This window comes from Mauremys reevesii, linkage group 6, assembly GCF_016161935.1.
Source record: "Mauremys reevesii isolate NIE-2019 linkage group 6, ASM1616193v1, whole genome shotgun sequence".
NCBI classification, from domain to species: Eukaryota; Metazoa; Chordata; order Testudines; family Geoemydidae; genus Mauremys; species Mauremys reevesii.
In genome coordinates, this window is record NC_052628.1 from 101,569,564 (window position 1) to 101,594,046 (window position 24,483).

General features: G+C 45.7%; 1 protein-coding gene across 2 annotated transcripts in view; it reads left to right on the forward strand.

The window, feature by feature from the left end:
* TTC39B (tetratricopeptide repeat domain 39B) overlaps window positions 1–24,483 on the forward strand; it is a 156,822-nt gene that overhangs the window by 17,704 nt on the left and 114,635 nt on the right. For both annotated transcript variants that reach the window (XM_039544124.1, XM_039544126.1), the window contains one exon: window positions 18,854–19,123. The gene's annotated coding sequence lies outside the window, so the exon portion shown is untranslated. The remainder of the gene's footprint in view (window positions 1–18,853; window positions 19,124–24,483) is intronic.

Consider the following 24,483-nt stretch of genomic DNA (forward strand, 5'->3'; position numbering starts at 1 on the left):
AGCGAGTGGCCATAGCCCTCTGGAAACTTGCCACGCCAGACAGCTACCGGTCAGTAGCGAACCACTTTGGCGTGGGCAAATCTACCGTGGGGATGGCTGTCATTCAAGTAGCCCACGCAATCGTTGAGCAACTGCTCTCAAAGGTAGTGACTGTCGGAAATGTCCAGGCCATCATAGATGGCTTCGCGCGATGGGATTCCCAAACTGCGGTGGGGCTATAGATGGGACTCACATCCCTATCCTGGCACCAGCCCACCAGGCCAGCGAGTACATTAACCGAAAGGGCTACTTTTCAATGGTGCTGCAAGCTGTGGTGGACCATAGGGGACGTTTTACCAACATCAACGTCGGGTGGGCGGGCAAGGTTCATGGCGTGTGTTCAGGAACTCTGGTCTGTTTAGGCGCCTCCAGGCAGGCACTTTCTTCCCGGACCACAAAATAACGGTTGGGGATGTGCAGATGCCTACAGTGATCCTCGGGGACCCGGCCTACCCGCTAATGCCCTGGCTCATGAAGCCCTATACAGGCGCCTTGGACACTGAAAAGGAACTCTTCAACTACCGGCTGAGCAAGTGCAGAATGGTGGTGGAGTGTGCTTCGGACGTCTCAAGGGAGATGGCGGACCTTACTGACTCGCTCGGACATCAGCGAAAAGAATATCCCCGTAGTTATTGCTGCTTGCTGTGTGCTCCACAATCTCTGTGAGAGCAAGGGCGAGACCTTTTTGGCCGCTTGGGAGGTTGAGGCAAATCGCCTGGCTGCTGTTTACGATCAGCCAGACACCCGTGCTGAGAGAATATCCCAGCGGGAAGCGATATGCATCAGGGAGGCTTTGAAAGCGAGTTTCCTCGCAGAGCAGGGTAACCTGTGACTGTCCACTTGATTTTAAGAGAGCCTGATCATAAACCAAGTTTTCCCCACTTCCCAAGGACGTTTTAAAACTAAGGACATGTTTTAGTAATTAATAATAAATCTTTCGTTGACTTTGCATTTCTGTTTATTCGTTGAAACATGGAAGCATTCTGTGCTGGTTAAGGTGTGCACTGATGGGTGGGTTTGCAGGAAGGGGCGAGGGGTGCCGTCCTTGGATAGGGGTTAACATGATGGCTGTGGGTTTGGGCGTTGGAAGGGGTGAGGGGTGTGGGGGAAGGGTGAGTATCTGCCCCTGGATGAGGTCTCTTTTTGGGGCTCGGGCACCGGGGAGGATCGTGACTACGGTCCAAATGCATGTGAAGGGAAGCCTGCCTTTACATTCGGGGATGTCAGGCACCAGGACCCTGCACAAGCATACACATCAAGGAAAGACCCGGGGCAGCATACACCACACAGACTGTCCCTGGTGCCTAGTGACTGCAGTCTGTGTGTGCCCTGCAGTTGACCCTGCAGCCAAGTCTGTAGCATGGCACTGTGGGCTATGCAGTGACATTACAATTCCCCCCCCCCCCCACAGAACAACAGAAAGTCTTCTGACACCAGAAACGTGACGGAAACAGTCAGTAACACCAAACCGCTTTTAATAATGTAATACACAGTGGGGGGTTTGAACTTGGAGTTGGGACTGGTTGATGCTGTAAAGAAAGAGCTTGTACAAATTTACAGCGCGACATTTGTCTCTAACATTATCGGTGTGCTGCGGTGCAGGGACAGATCTCACGGCCCCTACCGCCTCCGTCTTGTCACTTTGGGTGAGGGGACAGGACTTCTTGGCGTTGGAGGCGGTTGCAGATGCACTGCAGGGGGGCTCTCTCCTCCTGACTGCGGTCTTGCAGAACATCTACAAGGCACCGGAGCGTCTCCGTTTGCTCCCTCATTAGACCAAGCAGCGTTTGAGTCGCCTTCTGGTCTTCCTGCCGCCACCTATCCTCCCGTTCCAGGTGTGTGCGATGCTGCTGACACAGGCTCTCCCTCGACTGTCTCTGCTCTGCCGCCTCTGCTCTGGAGCTGGCCATCAGTTCCTGGAACATGTCGTCCCTTGTCTTTTTCTTTCGGCGTCTAATCCGAGCCAGCCTCTGCGGATGGCGGGCAGTCCGGGAAGGAGCCGAAGCTGTGTGATGTGAAAAAGTAGGTGATTTCCTTGAACACATACATGTTTGCCAACAGTAAACACAGTCTAGTCAGTTTCAGTTAACAAGACCAAAGAGGGAACCAAGTCTCAGGAGATCTCAGAACTAGTCCGAGATTTCGGAATACGCTCTCATTGGCGGCGCCATTGCACTGGAGAGCGCGAAAGATAGCTGCATCCCTCTTGCACAAAGTCCTGGTAAGCCTTACAGTACATACTGCTTATCAGTTACTGGTTAGCTGTGCTCTCCTGCTAAAGGCAATGTGCAAAGCAGAAAGGATAAGCCTTTTGCAGCCCTCCCGCCAGCGCAGCGATCAATGCATGCTTGTTCTCTGTGGCCTCTCGCACGTGGCTGTTAGGCGAGGTCATTGTTATGCAACCTAAATGTAAACCATTAACAATAGTAACACTACACTAATAGCCCTACTTAGATGCAGTATTTGCAGAACGAGATCACCCTGAGGCGGGTCACGTGCCCAGAAAGACCGCATGTTACGGGACGCACTGCACAGACCAGGACCATATGCAGCAATGCTAGTAGAGGCGATGGTTCCACTCTATATTCGGATGTCCTGGCGTGGAAGAGTCTGCTTCCACGGAGCGCCCAACAAGCGACCTCTTCCGACGAACCTCATGCGGAGGCTTTGCGAGGAACTGAATGACACCTTCGTAGAAATGTCGCTAGAGGACTATTTTTCTATCCCCATTTGTGTGGACCTTCTCTTTATATAGTTTAATATATATTATAGTTTAATATTTAGAATGTTTTAAATGGTAAATATTTAGAATTTTTAAAGTCCATTTGTGTGGACCTTCTCTTCATATAATTTAATATATATTATAGTTTAATATTTAGAATTTTGTAAATACTGTTTCTATTTTTCTATAACAATGTTATAAAAATAAATGTTTATACGTGTGTTGCACTTACCGCCTGATCCTTCCCTGATTCCGAGTCCTGGTTGGTTGGTAGGGGATCTCTGTGAGGGTGATGAAGAGATCCTGGCTGTCAGGGAAAGCGGGAGTGGGTTCGATGTCGCCTGCGCCGTCCTCTAAAGACCCTTCCTCATCTTCCCCATCGGCGAACAGGGAGGGGGAACTGTCCCGGTACACTATTCCGTCCTCGGAGTCCACCGTCACTGGTGGGGCACTGGTGACAGACCCACCTAGAATGGCATGCAGTGCCTCGTAGAAGCGGCATGTCTGGGGCTGGGCTCGGGCGTCCGTTTGCCGCTCTGACTTTTTGATACCCTTGTCTTAGGTCCTTCACTTTCACGCGCACTGCATCGCATCCCGGCTGTATCCTTTGTCTTTCATGGCTTTAGAAACCTTCCGCTTGTTGGAGCGCAGCTCCGAGAGCACAGACTCCTCGCCCCACACAGCGATCAGATCCTGGACTTCCCGGTCACTCCATGCTGGGGACCTCTTTCTATTCTGGGATTGCCCGGACTCCTCTGCTGGAGAGCTCTGCATCGTTGCAGGTGCTGCGGAGCTCGCCCGATGTGCAACCAGAACGTCAGATTCAAACCGCCCAGACAGGAATATGAATTCAAATTTTCGCTGTTATTTTCCTGTGTTGCTGGCCAGAGAATCCAAGCTCGGTCTGCTGTCCAGAGCGTCAACAGAGTGGTGCACTGTGGGATAGCTCCCGGAGCTGCTAAGTTCGATTAGCATCCACACCAAGCCTAATTCGAGCTAGCAAGTGCGAATTAAGCGTTACTCCACCTGCCGGGGTGGAGTACCAAATTCGAACTAAAGAGCCCTCTAGTTCGAATTAAATGGCTTCCTGGTGTGGACGGTTGAGCGGTTAGTTCGAATTAACGCTGATAAATTCGAATTAAAGTCCTAGTGTAGACCAGGCCTTAGGTATTACATAGCCCCCCGTCACCATACTAATGGAGCACATCACAGCCTTTAATATATTTATCCTCACTCCTGTGAGGTGGGGAAGTTCTGTTGTCCTCATTTTACAGATGAGGAATTGAGATACAGAGGCTAAGCAGGGAATCAAAGCAAGATCTCTCAAGCCCCAAGCTAGCATCCTAACCACCAACCATCCTTCCCCTCTGGAGTCAATTTGTGCTGCTGCAGTGTAGTTCTCTGCTTTATTTTCTGCCACAGGTGACCAATCTTATGCTGGCCCACAAAGGCATAAAATCTTGCACCAAAATTTGCACATACACTAATCTGGCCTTTTGTCTCTATCATAATGTTCTTCATTTAAATACAAGATTTAAATTGAGTAACCAGATAGCAAGTATGGAAAAATTGGGACAGGCGGTGGCGCATAATAAGTGCCAATATAAGATTAAAGCCCTGAATATTGGGACTGTCCCTTAAAATCAGGACATCTGGTCACCCTAGCTTTACAGGATGCAGATCCTGCAACTCTTACGACTGGTGTGAGTAAGGGATACAGGATCAAACATAGTCTCACTCTTAAGATTTGCCTTGCTGGGTCTAAAATTCAATCTATTTTTTAAAATGGTCCAGTCCAAAAGGTCTTATTTTATATATATAAGCATATATTTCTCCTCTTGCTAATCCTTGCTTCAGTGGGAAATAAGAAACCAGCACATAAATGCTTGACTTTTCACTGTGACCTATTGTGTCTCACAGCCATCTGTGTTTACAGTAAGAACTCACCCACTTGTGTTAGTCTGTAAGCTGTACTGAAAATCAAAGCATTTTATGTTTCCCACTCCAGCAGCAGAGATTGGTTGCATCCTTAAAGGAACTCACTCTAGGTATAAATGTCTATGTGGCTCACATTTTGGGTCTAATGAACTTGGCAGTATCCTCTGAGCAAACATTTCAAACCCTTCTTTGCATTATTTGTAGTGGAAAATATGCTACTAAGGGGGTATTTATTAGCTGACTCAAACACCTTTTGTTGCACCAGCAAGATTACATAATCAGACTATGAATAGCCAGGCAAAAAGCAAGTGTAAAAACAAGCAAAATCATGAATTCCTTGGATGTATAAAGTGATACGTTCCTATACTGGCGACCAGTGCCTCTCTATTTCTCTCTCTCTCTCAGCTGATTCCCAAGTTATCAGAAGATAGCCTTTGTGACTGTGGAAAATAAATCCTCCAAGCTTGTTCCAAGTATAAATAATATTTTTGCTGGACCATAAATCTGTATGAATTTATAGCTAATATAAAATAAACAAGATAAGACATTCTCTTTGGCATAATATGAAATTGGAATTCTTTTTAAAAAAGAGGACATGAAAAGGAAGAAAAACAGGAGTACATTAGCGAAACACATTTGACACAGCTACTCATACCAAGATCTAGGTCTGTATGACAATTAAAGACCCAGTTGAGCATCCATGTATGTAGAAAATGTATAGGGAAGAACTATTATAGAGGCTGTGCAAGAAAAAAACATTAAAGACAGACCCAGCAGAAAAATTTTATAAGTGTCTCAACAGAAACTAGGGCATTGATACTAGCTCTAGCTAATACGTAGAACAAATAAATCACCTTTAAAGTTCTATTTACCTAGGACGAGGACAGCTTCTAACACATTTCTGGTTAAGTTCCAATTAAGAATGTGAGAAAACTTCCATTTTGAAACATGATGCCGGCAAAACTTCCCCAAACTTGTCAAGATTCAGTGAACTGGGACAAGACTTGGGGCTTGTCTACACTACTGCGTGGCGTAGATCTAGGGTGACCAGATAGCAAGTGTAAAAAATCAGGATGGGGTGGGAGGGTAATAGGCACCTATATAAGAAAAAGCCCCAAATATCAGGACTGTCCCTATAAAATCGGGACATCTGGTCACCCTAGTTCGATCTAAGATACGCAACTTCAACTATGTAAATAGCATAGCTGAAGTCAACGTACTTAGATCGACTTACTGCGGTGTCTTCACTGCGGTAAGTCGACAGCTCCTCTCCATGGATCACCACCTTGTAATGGTGGAGAGGCTTGCGTGTCTCAATGACCCCGAGAGCGATGCTGCCTGGAGTCATGTACTCCTTTAGGGTCACCCATGGCAGAACGGTCAAGGGCAAGGTTCCAGACAAAGTGTGATCCAAGAAGTCCCTAACAGCAGAGCAGACAGAGGATAACTGCACAATGGAGGTGAAACTGTTGCATAATGTTACAACGGCTGTGAAGGTGGATGAAGGCTGCAGCAAATAGAGGATTCCCAATCATGGTGTCCATGCCATTGTTCAAGTCCTCTATCTGTCAAGCGTAATGTGGTGACTGTTGTGCATCAGTCTCCCCACTTTAAAAGATGTCCTGCACAGGCATCTTCCAGTTTTTGGGACAATAACATTTGCACAAGTCAAAAGTCTGGTGGCAATCGGCGAGTGGTAACGGGAACAGGACAGTGAAATCCAGAAGTTCCTAGTCACAGACTGACACACAGGCAGTGAGTATGTGATACAATCGTTTTGCTCGAGGATTGAGGTGGGTCGAGCATCTTGACAGCTGCACCCACGACCGAGCAGTCCTTTTTAAGATCCACTCTGCTCACCTCACATGGGTACTCTAAAAATAGTCTTGCCTCTGTTTCTCCTGGCTGGATAGCTGCATCCAGAGGGATCACCATCTCAGCGGTCGAAAATGTAAGAAACGTTTCAACTTTGGAACTTGGATTGTACGTACCCTGATGGACAACTCAAACAGCAACCAACTAGAGTGGCGTACAACCATTATTCCTCATGAATTGAGTCGGTTTAACATCGATATTGCTGTTTTGTCCGAAACTAGAAGAGCTTATGAAGGACAGGTGAGGGAGGAGAAAGGAAGATACACCTACTTCTGGAAGGGAAAATCTATAGATGAACCCTGATTGCATGGAGTGGACTTTGCTATTAAGAACAAGCTTGTAAGGTGCCTCTCTGAGGTACCAGTTGGCATCAATGAGCGGTTTATGACACTCCGACTGAGGCTCACCAAAAATCAACTGACAACTATTGTGAGTGCCTATGCAGCAACACTGGATGCCGATCAGAATGTAAAGGAAGATTTTTATTCTCAGTTGGAAACCATTTTATCAGAGACCTCTGCAGCAGACAAGATCATCCTTCTGGGGGATTTCAATGCATGTGTTGGATGAGACTCAGACCTGTGGAAAGGAACAATTGGGAAAGAAGGAGTTGGTAAAAGTAATTCAAATGGAATTCTGCTCCTGACCAAGTGTGCTGAACCTGAACTTATTATTACGAACACCCTTTTCCGACAAAAGGAAAAGTTCAAAACATCTTGGAGACACCCATGGTCAATGCATCTCCTTGACTTACATCATAGTTCGTACCCGAGATCATAGTGATGTACTTCTCACAAGAGCAATGACAAGTGCTGATGACTGTTGGACTGATCATCGCCTTATTCGATCCATAATAAAAATTAAGATCGCTCCCAAATGGAGGCTGCAAAAGAAGCAGATCAGACTCAAACTAAAGGTTCAAGATTTGAGGGACCCTATTAAGTGTGACCACTTCCAAGCAGTCTTAGAAGAAAAGCTCCCTTCAGAGTTTCCAGAAGAAACTGAGGAACATTGGAGCCAGTTGAAAGCAGTAATCATCAATGCCTGTGAGGAAACCATAGGCTACCACACTAGAAAACATCAGGACTGGTTTGATGAGAATGATGCTGAAATTGAGTAACTCATCAATGAGAAGAGAATGGCATTTCATGCTTGGCAGAATGACATAAATTGTAATATAAAGAGAGAAGCCCATGCCAAGGTGAGGGTGGAAGTACAACGTACAACCAGAGAACTTAAGAACAAATGGTGGACTGAGAAAGTGCAGGAACTCCAACATCTCACGGACATCCACAATACATGTGGTATCTTTAGTGCCATCAAGGCTGTTTATGGGCCAGTTTGTCATGGTCTGAATCCTCTTCGCTCTAAGGACGGAACCACACTTCTGAAGGACAACAAAGCCATCAATTCTCACTGGAAAGAACATTTTGAAGATCTCCTTTACTGTAATTCTATGGTTGTAGATGAAGTCCTTGAGTAAATCCCTCAACGACCATTTAGGGACGAGCTCAGAGACCCTCCCAATTTGTATGAGGTGCACAATGCCACCATGCAGATGAACAACAAGGCAGCAGGTCTAAATGGGATCCCCGCTGAAATCTTCAAAAACGGTGGACCAGAGCTAATTCGGCAGCTTTACCTGCTTATCCTTAAAATCTGGATAAAGGAGGAGATACCCAGTGAAATGAGGGATGCCTTGATTGTCACCCTCTTCAAGAAAGGGGATAAAGTAGATTATGGAAATTATTGTAATAGAACTTGTGGTTGAAGGATTGGCCTTATTAACCACCTGAGGACCCATAACTCCCATGGAAGATGATCATACTTGCTAATGAGTGATCACCTATCATCATCAAGTCGACAGCTGACGCTCTCACGTTGACTCCGCTTGTGCTCTTCATTCTGGTGGAGTACTGGAGTTGACAGGAGGGCGCTCAGAAGTCAATTTATTGCGTCTATACTAGATGCGATAAATCAACCCCGCCGATCCAGGTGGTAGTGTAGACAAGCCCTTGGTCTAATCTGTCTCACCATCACCACAACAGTTGAAGCTGACAGGAAGATAAGTGGGGATAGAAGCAGCATGGAAGGTCTTAGAAGGTCTGAAGAGGAAAGTGGTTGTGTTTAAGAGGGAATGGAAGGGTCTCACAAGACCCATGGGCACAATGATACTGCTATAGGAAGGGGGTTCGAAGTTCACCAAAGTTTCCATACAAAACAGACAAGTTTCACATGTTAGCACCAGTTTCATTTGGAATTTTTGTTCACAAGAAGCTGAAATTGCAACTAGAACTCAAAGACCAGGAGAGTTTGTGATTTGTGAACTCTTGCCAGTTGAAGTCCCTGGTTTTGATTCATAGACATAGATGTCGACTCCATGGGTACTCCGGGGCTCAGCTGATGGGGGAGAGCCTTGGGGAAGGGGTGGAGTGGGGGCAGGAAGAGGAGGAGCAAGGGCAGGGGTGGAGTGAGGGCAGGGCCTTGGGAGAGGGAACAGAGCAGGGGCTGGAAGAGGCAGCATGAAGGTGGAGCCTTGAGGGAAAGGGCGAAGTGCGGGCAGGGCCTTGGCTGACATGTGGGTTAAGCACCCCCCCCCGGGACAAGGAAAAGTCTGCGCCTGTGTTCATAGAAACTGCAAACCAAACCTAGTGCCCCGGCACTGTTATAGTACTAGCGTTTGCTGTTTGTAAGGCAACACAATAAGTCTGTAAAAGTTAGTGTTATTGTTTACATTCTGAGGGTAGAGAGAGGGTGCCTGTTTTGGGAAAGTGGCGCTACAAATTCTTTCCCAGTAATGTTACTTCTCAGCCACCCTCCTGTGAGACTTTTACTGGTGTATAGCCTGTAAGCAGAGCCATCCTTACCCACATGCAAAGTACACAGCTGCGTAGGGCACCAGGAAATTTGTGGCACCACATTTCCTGGTGCCCTGTGCAGCTGCATGCTGCTCCCGCCCCTGCTCCACCTCTTCCCCAGGGCCCCCTTCCCTGCTCCGCCCCCACCCTGCCCCTTGCCCCTGCCCCACTTCTTCCCGCCCCTGCCCAGCCCCAACCCCACTCCCCTGAGCTCTGCAGCAGGGCTGGAGCGCTGCACTAAGCGGCAGCCCTGCCCTGTCCTGCCCCCCGCAAGTCAGCCCTGTCACCCCCGTGGAGGCCTGGGACCCACTCCCCATCCCGCGGAGGCCTGAGGCCAGCCCCCCCCCGCTCTCCCTCGCAGAGGTCTGGGGCCCCACTTCCACCCCTTGTGGGGGAGCTGCGGGGGTGTTGGGAATATTTTGCTAGCTTGGCAGCTGGTAGTGTGGGAAGCTAAGATGTTTAGATTTTTAGGATGGGTTAATTAGGCTTTGAGCTTTGTTTTGAGAAGTTGGCCTTGGCTAGTTCTATGAAGTCACAGCTGCGGGTGTGTTAATTTTGTTAAAAAATTAGCAACTGCTTGCTTGCCTGCTTCAAGAGTATAAAGATGTATGCTGGAGAGAAATAAATGACTTTGCTGCCAATCAAACTGACTGAAGAGCTTTGTTCATATACGCCTGCGATGCAACAAATGGTGACCCCGACGTGATTGAATGAGGACAGTGTTGGTGGCCTGAACTGAAAAGAAAAAAAGGAGGCGCACCTGAGTCTCAGTGTCGAGCGGCTAGGAGCCGCAGGGCGTCCGAAAAAGGGGCGCACCTGAGTTCAGTGTTGAGCGGCTAGGAGCCGCAGGGCGTCCGAAAAGAGGGGCGCACCTGAGCTCAGTGTCGAGCGGCAAGCCGCAGGGCGTCTGAAAAGGGAGGCACACCCCAGCCCAGAGGTGAGCAGCTAACATCAATTCAACATGGGAACCGCTGCATCAGCGGAAGAAAGGACGGTGCATGAATATCTGATGCGCATCGCGGAGCGGCAGGGAGAGAAGCTCCCCTCTGATACGTTATCCCGTCTGCTGCGGTGGGGACGGAGAAGGGGACTTTCTGTTCAACCAAGTACAATTTTTGATAAAACTGTTTGGGAGCGGCTAGGCTCCGAGCTTTGGAAGTCGGTGGCTCAGGGCGATAAGGAGGCCTTCTCCCTGAGTCCAGTATGGAATAAGGCGAAGGAGATAGTAGAAACTCTCGTGGCCGAGGCAGGAGTGCAGGTGGCCCTTTCTGAGCTCTGCCGCCCAACGCCCGGAATGCCTTCTGTGTTGCCGGTTGGAGCCAGAGAGTTTTTCGGTGGTGAGGACACGGTGATACCTTTGGCTTCCAACCCCTACCCTATGGATGATGTTGCCCCTGCTACGGCCCCACTACCCTCCAATGTGGCTATCGGCCCCGACATGATTGATCCTGCTACGGTCTCGTTACCCCCCGATACACCCGAGCCTATGGAGACAGCCTTGCCGTATGCACCCCCTCCAAAGCCATGCCGTGTCCACGGGACCTGGGGGTGCCACGATTGCGGGGGAACGAAGGGGGCTCGGGTGGAACATGTGCCATCAAAGCCATATCCCGATTTGACTACGTTTACTCAGTTTACTCAGTCTGATGCCTTCTATAAGGAGATGGAGCGCCAGGGTCGACAGCTGCAGCATATGTGTGACAAGTTGGACCAGTTGCACGGTTCTCCACCTGGATCATCGCGGTCGCATCTTCACGAGCGCTTTCATCCGACTCGCCCTTCCGCCCCGCCTGGCCCCGGGGACCCTCCAACTGGGGACCCTCCGGATCCGGTACAGCGCTGGCATGGGGTTTTAAGAGAAGCCATCCTTGAAGGTCTAACACCTGAGGCCTTTCCGGTGATTACGCCAGACCCTCAACACCCTAATTATAGACGGTGGGCCCCTTTGGACTGGAAGTTGATCCGTGAGGCACAGAAATCGATCATGGCTTATGGACTAGATAATCCGTATGTACAGTCTATCATTGAACAGGTATTTGCTGGCCAAGCAATGTGTCCGTATGATGCGATTAAGCTAGCTGACATGCTTCTTACACCTACACAGAAATTGTTGTGGAAAGATGATTGGGCTAAGAGAGTTGACTTGGCTCTTGTCCGCAATTTGGATTTACCGGATGGTGATCCTCGGCGTGGCCACTGCTGATATGTTTTGGGAGCCGGTCGCTTTGTTGACCCGCATTTGCAAGCCCGCCTCGATCCCGGATCCTGCAGCAGTCGCAGGAACTGGCTTTGGCTGCCTTTAAAGCGGTGCCCCAGATGGGAAAGCCGAGCCCTCCTACGCTAAAATTATGCAAGGCCCATCAGAACCGTATTCCACCTTTTTGGATCGCCGAGAGGCTATTGATAGATCTCCTAATCTGACGCCAGAGGCCAGAACTGCAGTTGGACTTGATCTTGCAACCCAGAATGCAAATCCCACTTGCCGTATATTAGCCACCTTGCCCAAGACTGCGACCCTGATGGAAATGATTGAGGCATGTGGTAGGGCCGCTATGCTTGAGGAGACGGATAAGGCGGCAATTCATGCTAAGGCACAGGCCTCTGCACTGGCCGTGGCGTTACAACCCCTGCTCGGGCGACAGCGGGGGCTAGAAGACCGACCCGGCCAGCGGCCTGTTTTGGTTGTGGAAAATCCGGGCATTTCGGCGGGACTGCCCTATGCAAAATGAGCAGCGGGCCTCTGATGTGTTACCTGAAGCTGCAACTGGCGCTTGCACGATGTGATAAGTTTGGACATCGCGCGCCGACTGTTGGGCGCGTTACAAGAAGGATGGAACACCGCTGCCGGAAGCGGATCACGGGCGCCCCTCGGAGGAGCGCGACGACACAAGTGCCTCCACCCGCCAACCCGGCTGCCTGGAACACCTCACCGGAGCAACCCGTGGCAGTGCCGGAGTGGATTTGGCCACAGCGACAGATGTAGTTTTACAGACTGATGAGGTTCAAGTTCTTCCTTCCAACACCGATGGCCCATTAGGATTTGGATTGAGTGCCCTTTTGATTGGCCGTTCGTCAACATCGAAACAAGGTATTTTTGTTTTGCCTGGCCTTATTGATGCTGACTATACGGGGAATATTGGGATAATGGTACGTGCCCTCTGTCCCCCTGTGACTATAACTGCTGGTACACGTCTTGCTCAATTAATACCTTTCAAGGGATGTGTGCCCCGATCGACCCCGATTGACCGCGGGTCTCGAGGGTTTGGATCCACTGGCCCTCCCCAAACTGCCTTTGCTATGGACATCACTTTGCGCAAGCCCACCCAAACTGCTCGGCTTCAGGGATCCGATGGGCGGCAGATCACTCAGGGAGCTTTTATTGGGGATGCAATGCAGAGTGGGGTAACTGAGGCACCTGTGACGACAGAGGTAGAAGATCCTGTGTTTACCTTGGAATCAGAGCCCACTGAAGCGGTTGCAGCTGAGGCCCCCATGCAGAATGATGTAGGAGATGCGCCATCTAACCTAGTATCAGAATGCCCAGGGGCAGTTGTAAATGGGGCCCCTCTACAGAGCGACATGTGTCCTCAAGAACTGCCTGTGTGTAGAAAGGGAGACGAAGAGGAGCAAGAGAATTTAGCTGTGCAGCTGGCAGATACTGGCTCACCCATTTTTAGTACTGAAAGCTCTGGGGCTCAAAAAACATTTGTGCCTGTTACAGCTGCAGCAATTGAAGAACAAATCATTGCAGAAACTGTAACATCTATGGAAACCTCAGCTGAAACTTTAAAGCCTTTAGAAGCAGTGCCTGGAAAACTATTTCCTGAACTAGTCCAAGATATTACCACTGCTCATTCGGGATTTGAGGCTGCAAACAGTAGGACTGAAGAAACTGCAACAGTGTCAGTATTAGAGATGACTGCTGCAATGGTGGATGGAATGACTGAGAAAGCAACAAGATGTACACACCCTGAGCCCCTGGAGGACAACTGCTTGTTAGCTGTGCCAGGATCCCGTTTGTTTGATCCTCCCTGAATGATTTAGTTGATTGAGATAATTTTTGCTTTGCCTGAATGTATAGGATGGTGTCCTGATAATTTCCCCCGTAGAACTTGAACCACGATGGTGGTGGAACAGAAGAAAAAACACTCACATCATTGATATTGCCAATGTCTAGAAATTCCTGACTAAAAGGGCATTGAGAACTGACCCTGGTAAAGAAGCAAAGAATTGCACACTGGCAGGAAAAAATTTGGGACTCCTGCTAAAAACTGTGGTATTGATTGGATTACCTTTTGTAAATTTTGTGTTATGTGCTGATTATTGGTAGTTGTATGATTGTTTGATATTTGATGTAGCCCCCACGGTGGGAAAGTACAGATAGTTGTTCACAGAAGATACCAGAAGGGTAGGGGCTAGTTAAGAAGTACACCCTTCTAGCTAAATTGATAGTGGGATAAGTTAGTGTCCATGAAAAGGAACGGTTTAGCAAGAGGAAATATGGATCGGGCCTAGGCAGGTAGGCAATAGACAGAGGCTTGGAAAGGAAAAAAGGATCGGGCCCAAGCGGGCAGGCAACAGACAACAAGCTTGGAAAACTGGTTGATAACCTTGAGGGTGTAGTTGATAGAGAAGGTAATTAACTACAAGCGAGTAATGTTAGGCAGAGTAAAAGTTAACTCTGTGATTGCTAGAGGGAACAGCAGTGGAATTTTGCAAAGTTGCTAAAGAGTAAAGTTTTGGTGTTTTTGAAATGTTTGTAAATAAATTTAGGTAAAGTTATTAGTTTGTAATTGTTTGGTTATAAATAATTTTGTTGTATTAGCTGAAGAATGTATATAGTGCTATGTAATTGAAATTGTATTAGGCTTAAGGGCATATAAGTGGTGATGTTTTTTGTTTGTGTTTAAAAGTAGAAGTTAAAAGTAAAAAATTTTTAAGCTGTTAATAGCTTTGAATTTAGAAGTAAGCCAAGATGCAATTGTATTACTGTAAATGATTTAATTGATGAAGTGATTCCCTTGTTTTGTCTGAAATTAATAAGGGTATTTGTGTATTTTAAGTAATGATTGATTGCCCAGTAGGGGTATATTTGTTTTTGTATTTTAGATAATTGAGGAATATGGATGTTAGCTGCTTAGTACTTGATATACCATGCATTTGTTTACAGAGTTAAATTTATGTTATGTGTTTTATGTTTGTTTGTTTGTTTCTTTGTTTGTTTCTGGCCAGAATTGTCTTTTGCGTTTTATGTGGTTTATGTTGTGTTTTTCTAGGACCCCCACTCCCTCAGTGTCAGTTTGATCACCTGACATCTGAGGGATGATTTGGTAATAGAAGTTTGCCACAAGTTGGTGTGCTATAGAGAAGGGGGGAATCCTGTAGAATTTACACCATTTATTTGTTGTGCTTTGTTTTTGTTTGGTGTTGTTGGGGTTATGTTAAGAATTGCATGGTTATATAGGTTGGCTTTATAAAGTTTTAATTTTGGTTTGTGATAGATTGTGGTGTTATGCTGTAATAAGTTGGAAATGTTTTGCTTATGTTTTTATTCCTTTTTTCTTTCCCTCCTTTTTGATTTTGGGTAGAGGGGGGAGGTGTTGGGAATATTTTGCTAGCTTGGCAGCTGGTAGTGTGGGAAGCTAAGATGTTTAGGTTTTTAGGATGGGTTAATTAGGCTTTGAGCTTTGTTTTGAGAAGTTGGCCTTGGCTAGTTCTATGAAGTCACAGCTGCGGGTGTGTTAATTTTGTTAACCAATTAGCAACTGCTTGCTTGCCTGCTTCAAGAGTATAAAGATGTATGCTGGAGAGAAATAAATGACTTTGCTGCCAATCAAACTGACTGAAGAGCTTTGTTCATATACGCCTGCGATGCAACACGGGGGGTCACAGAATAGCTAGGGATGGCCCTGCCTGTAAGGGCCAAACCCAGGTCCCTGTACCAAGCCAGGAAAAATAGACTTGGCACAAGCGGATGGGAGTTCCATGATAGTTGCAAGAATGAAGGAATCCCTGCATTTCCTCAGGCTACAGAAGCAGAGTGACTTTGCAACTTCTACTGCAGCCTTGGAGCGAAGGACCTCCCACAGATCGTGATCACAGCTTTTTTTTTTTTTTTTTGGCTGCTTAGGGCAGCAAAACCCCTGGGGCCAGCCCTGGGATGTGTGTGTGTGGCGGAGGCATCAGGGAGCATGGAGGATCCCTGCACTAGCTTCCCACAGCCTGCTTCTTCTCATGGCACTTGTTCTCCTGCTTATCTGCAGTGCCGGTGCAAGGATGTTTCGTGCCCTAGGCAAAATTTCCACCTTGCACCCCGCCCTGAGGCGCCCCCCTTGCGGCAGCTCCCCACCCTCACCCTCCGCCCTGAGGCACCCCCCCCTGCCCAAGCTCACCCCTGCTCCGAGCACGAGCACCCCGAGCACGCCATCACTGCTTCACTTCTCCCGCCTCCTGGCTTGCAGCGCCTAAGCTGATTGGCGCCGCAAGCCTGGGAGGCAGGAGAAGTGAAGCAGCCATGGCGTGCTCAGGGAGGAGGCGGGGCGGGGGTGAGCTGGGGCAGGGAGTTCCCCTGCGTGCTGCCCCCCCTTACTTGCTGCAGGCGGCCCTCCCCGCGTTCCCCTGCCCCAGCTCCCTCCGCCTAAATGCCGTCAGCGCCCGGGCCGCCAAAGATCCGGCTGCCGCGGTCGCTGCCAAAGAAAATGGCGCCCCCCAAATCCTAGTGCCCTAGGTCGCCTAAATGGTTGCACCGGCCCTGCTTATCTGGTCTTCCATACATCCATGGTCAAGAAACTGGATTAGGCATCAGAATTATTGGGTCTTTATTTCTTGCTCTGCCACAGACTTCTTGTGCGGCTTGCTCAAAGTCGCTTACTGGTAACCTGTGCTTCACTTTCCCTGTCTGTAAAATGGGGGTAATAATAAGTCTGCTCTCAGAAGTTTTGAACTGTGGCCACTGGGAGCTGTGGAGGGCAGTGCCTGTAGACGGACAACATCAGCAAAATGTCTCACGGCCCACAATCAGATTACCCTGATGGGCCGCATGCGGCCCGCAGGCTGCAGGTTGCCCACCACTGCATTAAAGTATGTAAAGTGTTCAGATACTATGGTCACAAGGACCACAGGAAACCATATACATAAAATAAACAGTATTTAAAATACCCATGAATTTGTGAGAGATGGGAGGGGGTGCAGTAGGGTTTTCCCCAAGAGTGCAATTCTATGGAGGCTATATATTAGGGGTACTTCAGTTAGTGTAACTAAACTAATATATTTCTGAGTGTGAAATATCGTGTCCTGTTACTAATTTGTCCTAAATAATCACAAGATGCTGAATGTCTTGTGGATGTTCATCCTGAGAGTTAATGCCATTTAAAAATTAACAACGGAAGTTATTTAGTATAAATTGGAATGGAAATGCTCTCTGGCATATGGAATTACTGGACTATTTCTATCACAATACTTTCTTGAAAACTTTGAAATAGAGCAGAAAATTAACATAGAAGTAACTGTGATAAGATGCCAAAATGCTTTCCATGTCTGTCAGCTGGATAACATTTCTGAGCATCCCTGACTGATTGATTTGCAAGGTACTAATAGGCAATATCATGCAAATATACATTCATTCCAGGCTCCCTTTGCCTCATCACAGCAGAGACTATGTGCCCTATCCTCTTACAAAGTTTGCTGTGCTCCATTAAGAACTTAAGAACATAAGAACAGCCATACTGGGTCAGACCAAAGGTCGATCTAGCCCAGTATTCTGTCTTCTGACAGTGGCCAATGCCAGGTGCCCAGAGGGAATGAACAGAACAGGTAATCATCAAGTGATCCCTGTCACCCATTTCCAGCTTCTGGCAAACAGGGTAGGAACACCATCCCTTCTCATCTAATAGCCATTGATAGATCTATCCTTCATGAACTTATCTAGTTCTTTTTTGAACCCTGTTATAGTCTTGGTCTTCACAACATCCTCTGGCAAGGAGTTCCACAGGTTGATTGTGCGTTGTGTGAAAAAATACTTCCTTTTGTTTGTTTTAAATCTGCTGCCTATTAATTTCATTTGGTGACACGTAGTTCGTGTGTTATGAGAAGAAGTAAATAACACTTCCTTATTTACTTTCTCCACATCAGTCATGATTTTATAGACCTCTATCATATCTCCCCTTCGTCATCTCTTTTCCAAGCTAAAAAGTCCCAGTCTTATTAATCTCTCCTCATGTGGAAGCTCTTCCATACCCCTAATAATTTTTATTGCTCTTTTCTGAACCTTTTCCAATTCTAATATATCTTTTTTGGGCTGGGGTGACCACATCTGCACGCAGTATTCAAGATACCCCCCTGACTGACATAAGTTTCACCAACAAAAATGCCGGTGTGGACAGTGCTGTTAGCGGAAGATGTTCTTCTACCGACATAGCTACTGCCACTTGTTGGGGGTGGTTTAATTATGCAGACAGGAGAGCTCTCCTGGCATAAAGCGGCTACACAGGAGACCTTACAGCGTTGCAGCTGCAGCAGTACAGCTGTGCCACTGTAAGGTCTGGAGTGTAGACATAGCCTTAGTTTATTACAGGATTGGCTACAGGCGTTGTCTTTGGTTTGAGATCTGAGAACAATTGACCTGGGGAAGTGACTGGTCCTTTGGGGCTGGGAGTAAACTGAATAATGTTGTGATTTTTGGTGTAAAGTGACTATCACAGTCCAGCTTGCCTAGGTGAAAAGATAGACTGGAATGCCCAAAGGGATTGTCTATTCTAGTGCTTTAGGAGTTCACATTTATTACTGTAATCTAATTATAGAACATGCAACTAGTTTGGGGTTTCTGCCCTGCTTTTTGACAGTCTGCTCTGAATTTGGCACTCATAGTTGTGAATTACTCCAGACAGCATAACAAGGTCACTCAATGAAGTTATTACGCAGCAGGTTTAAAACAAACATAAGGAAATACTTTCTCACACAATACACAGTCAATCTGTGGAACTAATTGCCAGTGGACGTTGTGAAGACCAAAAGTATAACTTAGTTCAAAAAAGGAGCATAGGTCCATCAGTGGCTATTAGTCAAGATGGTGAGGAATGCAATCCCATGTTCTGGGTGTCCCTAAATCTCTGACTGCCAGATGCTTGGATGGCAGGGGATGGATCACTTGTTAATTGCCCTGTTCTGTTCATTCCTTCTGAAGTATCTGGCACTAGCCACTGTCAGAAGACAGAATGCTGGGCTAGCTGGACCATTGGTCTGACCCAGTATGGTCATTCTTATGTTCTCATTTAACTTTATTGAATTAAGTGAAACCTTATTGAATTAGGGTTAATGCCTTTGTGGTAAAGTATATTAAAATGCAACTATGTATGTGCTGTGGATTTTCATGTACCTTCTCTCATACGGAAGGGGAACATTTATGAACCTCCTCTGTTTTCAGCCTTTGAAGCCACCCGCTTGGGGAGATATGCATGTACTAGTTCCAACTGGATTCTCCAGAGACCAACAGGCAAAGAAAATATTTTGGATGTTTTAAACTGACACACGGCCTTCTTCCTGATACAGCAAATGGACAGGAATCCTGGTCCAGGGAGGACCACACTTCTTATGGGGAAAGGGCTTGGGCTACTGAGGCCTCATAAGATTGTGTGCTTGTTCTGAGTTGAAGCTTGTAACCGCAAAAGAAACCACTTGGGCGGAGTGGTGCCTGGTAAGCTTATTAGAATGCATGTAGGTTCTTTTATTGTTTTTAATATGTTTAATAGGTTTAGTGCTTTTTACCTTACAAATAAAGTCAGCTTGCTTAGAAAGAACTGTGTGGTAACTTTAATCTGTAACAATCACACTGTTATCAGACTCTGAAAATGAAGAGAAAGCAAGCAGGTCTGTTTAGGCAGAGTATCTTTGCTGAGCAATACACAGTGAAGGCACGGAACTGTTTAGCCTGGGAATACCCCAGTCAGAAGGGAGAGAAATGCATGTCTCTGTCCAGAAAGGCAACAGCTTAGAGGACATGGAAGCAGATAGTAGGCACCCTAGCTAAACGACAGAAGGGAAATACAAGTATAGTTGCCCTGAACTGTGTATTTTCAAAGAAATTAGTATTTGAGTCTCTTCCACACACACCCCTCGACCTTTCTAGCTAATAAAGGGCTTGATATTAACCCATCAAAGTTTCTATATATTTAAAACTCATGGAAAATTATTTGAATAGGTGATTTTAAAATAGGTTGTAATTAAGCAAAGTTATCAATTATTGTTGTTTATAGCTGTTAGAATTAGTCAGGGCTGGTACAACAGCTCAAGCCATTCTTAAGTAGAATCATTAATTCTGATGAAAGATTGGCGTGTGGGGAAATGTACACATGCACCAAGAGTTTTCATTGGTAGATGATGTTATCATTTGTACAGATAGAGAACATGCATTGGATTGGCTCCATAGCCCGGGATCTAAGTCACTGGGCTGTATCCTGTTCCCCTGATGCTGTCTTGTATTTATGGGTCTTGTCAGAGGCTTCAGAGCACAGATACTGCTATATTTCTCCAGTGGCAGAGTTTTCACTCTCTCTCCCACAAGGAGCATGTGATGGTATCAGTCCTGTCGCCTCTTCTGAAAATGGTAACAAAATGATCTGGTAAGAGATGCTCCCATACATCCATTCTGCAGGATTTTCTTTGTTTACAAGAAGCTTATGTTCAATATATGTAAGATTTGAACAGAGAATTTTGGAACACTTAAAAAATTAATAATAGCCTTATGAAAAGGAACAGGCTTCCTAAAATATGAATTACGAACCTATGGCAACAAATTCTCCATTTGTATACTATTGCCACCTGACTGACAACATGGAAGTTATATCCATAGAGATTAATGGTAATTCCATTATGGAAAGTAGAGCATTTTTTCATTTATGTGAAATTTTGGGGCTGTTTATTGTCTTGTTTCCATTCAGGCATTTTCATTCCTTGGTGATGTGGGAGACTGCGCAACCATCTGCCCAGATTGCTCTGTTCAAAACATACTATATGAGAGAGGACAAAACCAAACCAGGAGGCAGAGATGAAATAGCTATTTCCTCTCAAACATTTTATTATTATTATTTTTACTTTTTGGAAGTGCTATACAGAAAATTCCCATCAGGTGATGTCAGCCTAGTTTTCCTCTTCTTTATTTCATTTTCTTTGGATACAAACAGTACAACAAGACAAGCACCGAACATACCTGAAAAGGATTTAGTGAAATAAATATGCTGTTTTAAAGATCCTGTCAACTCTACTCACTAGACAATTTGCAGATAAACTTCTTCCTTTTATGAAGCTAATAAAAACATCACATGAGAAAGGCCAGTATTAGTTTCTAGTGGGAATCAAAGGGATTCTCATTCTCTGCTGCCTTTCCCTTTATGTAGTCTTTCATTCCTGTGCAGAATGGTGATGAAACACTTTGAAGTGTTAGGGCTTGTCTACACTGGCATTTTACAACACTGCAACTTTCTCTCTCAGGGGTGTGAAAACCCCCCCACTCATCACTGCAAGTTTCAGCGCTGTAACATTGCGGTGTAGACACCAGCGCTAGGAGAGCTCTTAAAAAACCACCTCCACGAGAGGTGTTCTTCCCAGCCACGGCAGCGCTTTAACATTGCCAGTGAAGACGTGCCCTTAGTGTTACACCCACTTTGCGCAGCTGTAAATGACTACATAAGGTATGCAATAGTGGATGGTTCCACCATGTTACTAATTACATATTATGTCATTAAGTGAGAATGTAAATATATACCTGCTTTTCAAGCTGAGGGAATTTTACAAAGGTTAAGAGTAACTACAGTAGTCCACTTCACATTTGTTCATAATTTGTTTTCAGAGCTTTTCGATTTCACATTCTCATGCACTAGCACAGTGAGGCAATGTTTGTCTTCCACATCCCTAATGGCATGTTAACTGATTTTTATAAATTGTGTCCTTTTAAAAAGAACTGTAAAATCACGTTTACTTTTTATATTTGTAGTTTTTCAATAACTGGTTGAAACAAACACTCAGAACATATATTCTCCTGGGGGTTGTAATATTTCGGTTTCATCTTGGTTGTTGAATAAGTGTGCAAATGCTGGGTGGCCTGTACTTTACAACAGGTCAGACTGGATGATCTAGTGGTCCTTTCTGGCCTTAAATTCTATGAATCTATATTAATGTCATTTTCAGCTATTGTGTGTTGCGCCAGTGGCGGATTAACAAATTTGGCGCCCCTAGGCCCTCAAAAAATCGCCGCCCCCACCCCCCGCCAGCTCACCTCTGCTCCCCCACGGTGGGCCTGGGAGGGAGGGGGGAGAAGGGGAGTTGTGCCGCACTCGGGGGATGGCAGCGGTGGAGTGGAGATGAGCTGGGGCAGGGAGCAGTTCCCTGCCGCCACCTCCCAAGAGTCACTCCCTGTGCCCGCCAGCCCCAGCTCACCTTTGCTCCGCCTCCTCCGATCGCGCTGCTCCTCGCTTCTCCCTCCCTCCCAGCGCTTTTGCACAGCGAGCCTGGGAGGGAGGGGGGAGAAGGGGAGTTGCGGCGCTCGGGAAATGGGGCCCTATTATTGATTAGTCTCTGGGTACTATCTTTGTAAGTATAATTATTATTAATAATAATTAAACTTGGCCACTTACTAGGTGTTTGAGTCTCAACCATGTCCTCGCATTGTGTGCGGGGTGTACTAATCTTATCCTTATCATTGTGTTTGAGACAGTATCTTAGCTGCAAATATTAATTAAAAAGGCAGCACGGGCAGTGTAATTTTACTTTTATTTATTTAAAAAATATTTACTCCACAAAACAGCTCGAGTGTAGTGTTCTTGCACTTTCCCAGACACTAATGTCCCATAGCATTCCATTAGGACTGAAGTCTGATTTGTATGGTAAATTATCATTTACAAACAGATGGAATAGATCTTAATTGAGTTCTACGTTGTAGCAACAATGAAATCTCAGTGAAAAAAACTCACAGAAGTTTGTTCTATTTGAAGCCAATTTTGACAGAATTTTTAATTTATGTTGGCCCCAGCCTATTACTCCCCTTTGCAAATAAATGAGAAAGTACAATTTCAGAGTTTATTCTTCCCAGTTTGGTAGCCTTGTATAAGAGTTTGTTTACAGTGGGAAAATTAGGCTTTGTCTATGCTCAGACTTAGGTTAACATAGCTACGGTACTCAGAAGTATGAAAAATCCACACCCTGAACGCTGTAGCTATGCTTACCTAACCCCCAGTGTAACGCAGCTAGGTTGATGGAAGAATGCTTCTGTCAAGCTACTTACAGTCACTTGAGAGGTGGAATTCCTACAGTAACGGAAAACCCCTTCCATTGCTGTAATCTGTGTCTACACTACAGGGATACAGCAGCATACTATGGCACTGTAGCTATGCCGCGGTAGCGTTTTAAAATGTGTTAGCTAATATGTTCTATTTGACACAATTTTAAACACCACATAGTACATAGTGTAGACAAAGGCAATGGTGTTTATAAACTTAGTGTAGACAAAGGCAATGGTGTTGGCTGGTTGTGGTTAATCCCAGGTGAAGATTGTCTTTGACTATGTAAATCCTAATTGGTGTTTACAAATCATAGAATATTAGGATTGGAAGAGATCTCAGGAGGTCATCTAGTCCAGTGGTTCCCAAACTTTAACAATCTGTGAAAACCCTTTCAATGAAATGTCAAGTCTCGTGAACCCCCTCCCAAAAACGAATATTTCTAGGTATTTTCTCCTTTACCTGAGTATAAATTATAAAAGCAGTGATCTTGGAAATATAAAATTTGTTTTTATGACATGCTTATTACACACTATTAATTATTATTTATCATTACAGTATTTTTATTACATTATGAAAATGACAACATTCTTCTCACTTTTGTAGCTTGTATCACTTTGAATAAGCCTGTTATAAGACAAGGCTCCTATGTTTCGTCAAGGAGTATCAGATGTGAAACAGCATGAAGATATTTAAGAAGGCAACTCAAAGAGTTCCTCCTACACAAGCATTCAGGGCTTGAGCAGTCCAGGCAAACAACGCACATTACAACAAAGCTTAAACTTGTTCTTCATAATAATTTTAAAAACAATACTAGCTGCCTATTTAATTTTAAAAACAGCAAAAAAATATCCACCTCCCTTTCCATTTCTTATAAGGAGTCTTAAAGTTGAAATCTCCTCAGTGTGATAGAGATGCTTGCTTTGATCTGCTTAGCTGCTTGTCCCTTGCTGCCCGGGGTCCTAGGGAAGCTCTGTCCGCCATTAGGGAATTTTTCCCTGAGAACCCCCTGTAACATTTTGTGAACCCCCAGGGGTTCATGAACCCCAGTTTGGGAACCACTGATCTAGTTCAATCTCCAAAATGTTTCCATGTTTCAAAACATCACTTATGTTTCCAGTGTATGGGAAATGTTTGGGAAGACTATAGAAAAGGGAAGGTAGCGGACAAAGGAGCATGACACTAATAAAAGTTATCCAGCAGGCAACCATTAGAAAATGCAGCTGAAATGTCCTGAAATGAGTTTTATAAGCATTTTTTCCTATGCTAAATCATACTTGTTTCACCATACAGTTTCAAAAAGGGTTTCCATATCTGGTCATAAATTAATTATTGAGCAGCAACAGCCTGCTCAATCTTTTACAGAATATAGAGGAAGGCTGTCCCTTCCCCAAAATTCTTATAATCAAAGGGCCTGATTCTGCAACTTGTACTCACATTGAGGAGCACTGACTCATGGAAGTAGTCCCACTGAAATCATTGGAATGATCTGTGTGATTAAATTAATGAAGCACTAAGTAGAGAATATAAAACTCTGACACAACGTACACCTCATCAGGAGGTGGGTTTATCACGTTAGTGCAGTAAGTTTTTTTTTAATTGTTTAACTTCTAAATAAATATTAGTACTTTGTGTGGCTTACTAATGCTTCAGGGAAAAGAGTCTGTTTTGAGGCAAGAGTTGAAAGAGGAGTTTGTAAACATCTCCCGTATTAGAAAACAAGTGAAGTCTAGGCATGAGGTGAGAGCATGGAAGAAGTCACAGAGATGAGAGTAGGAAGAGG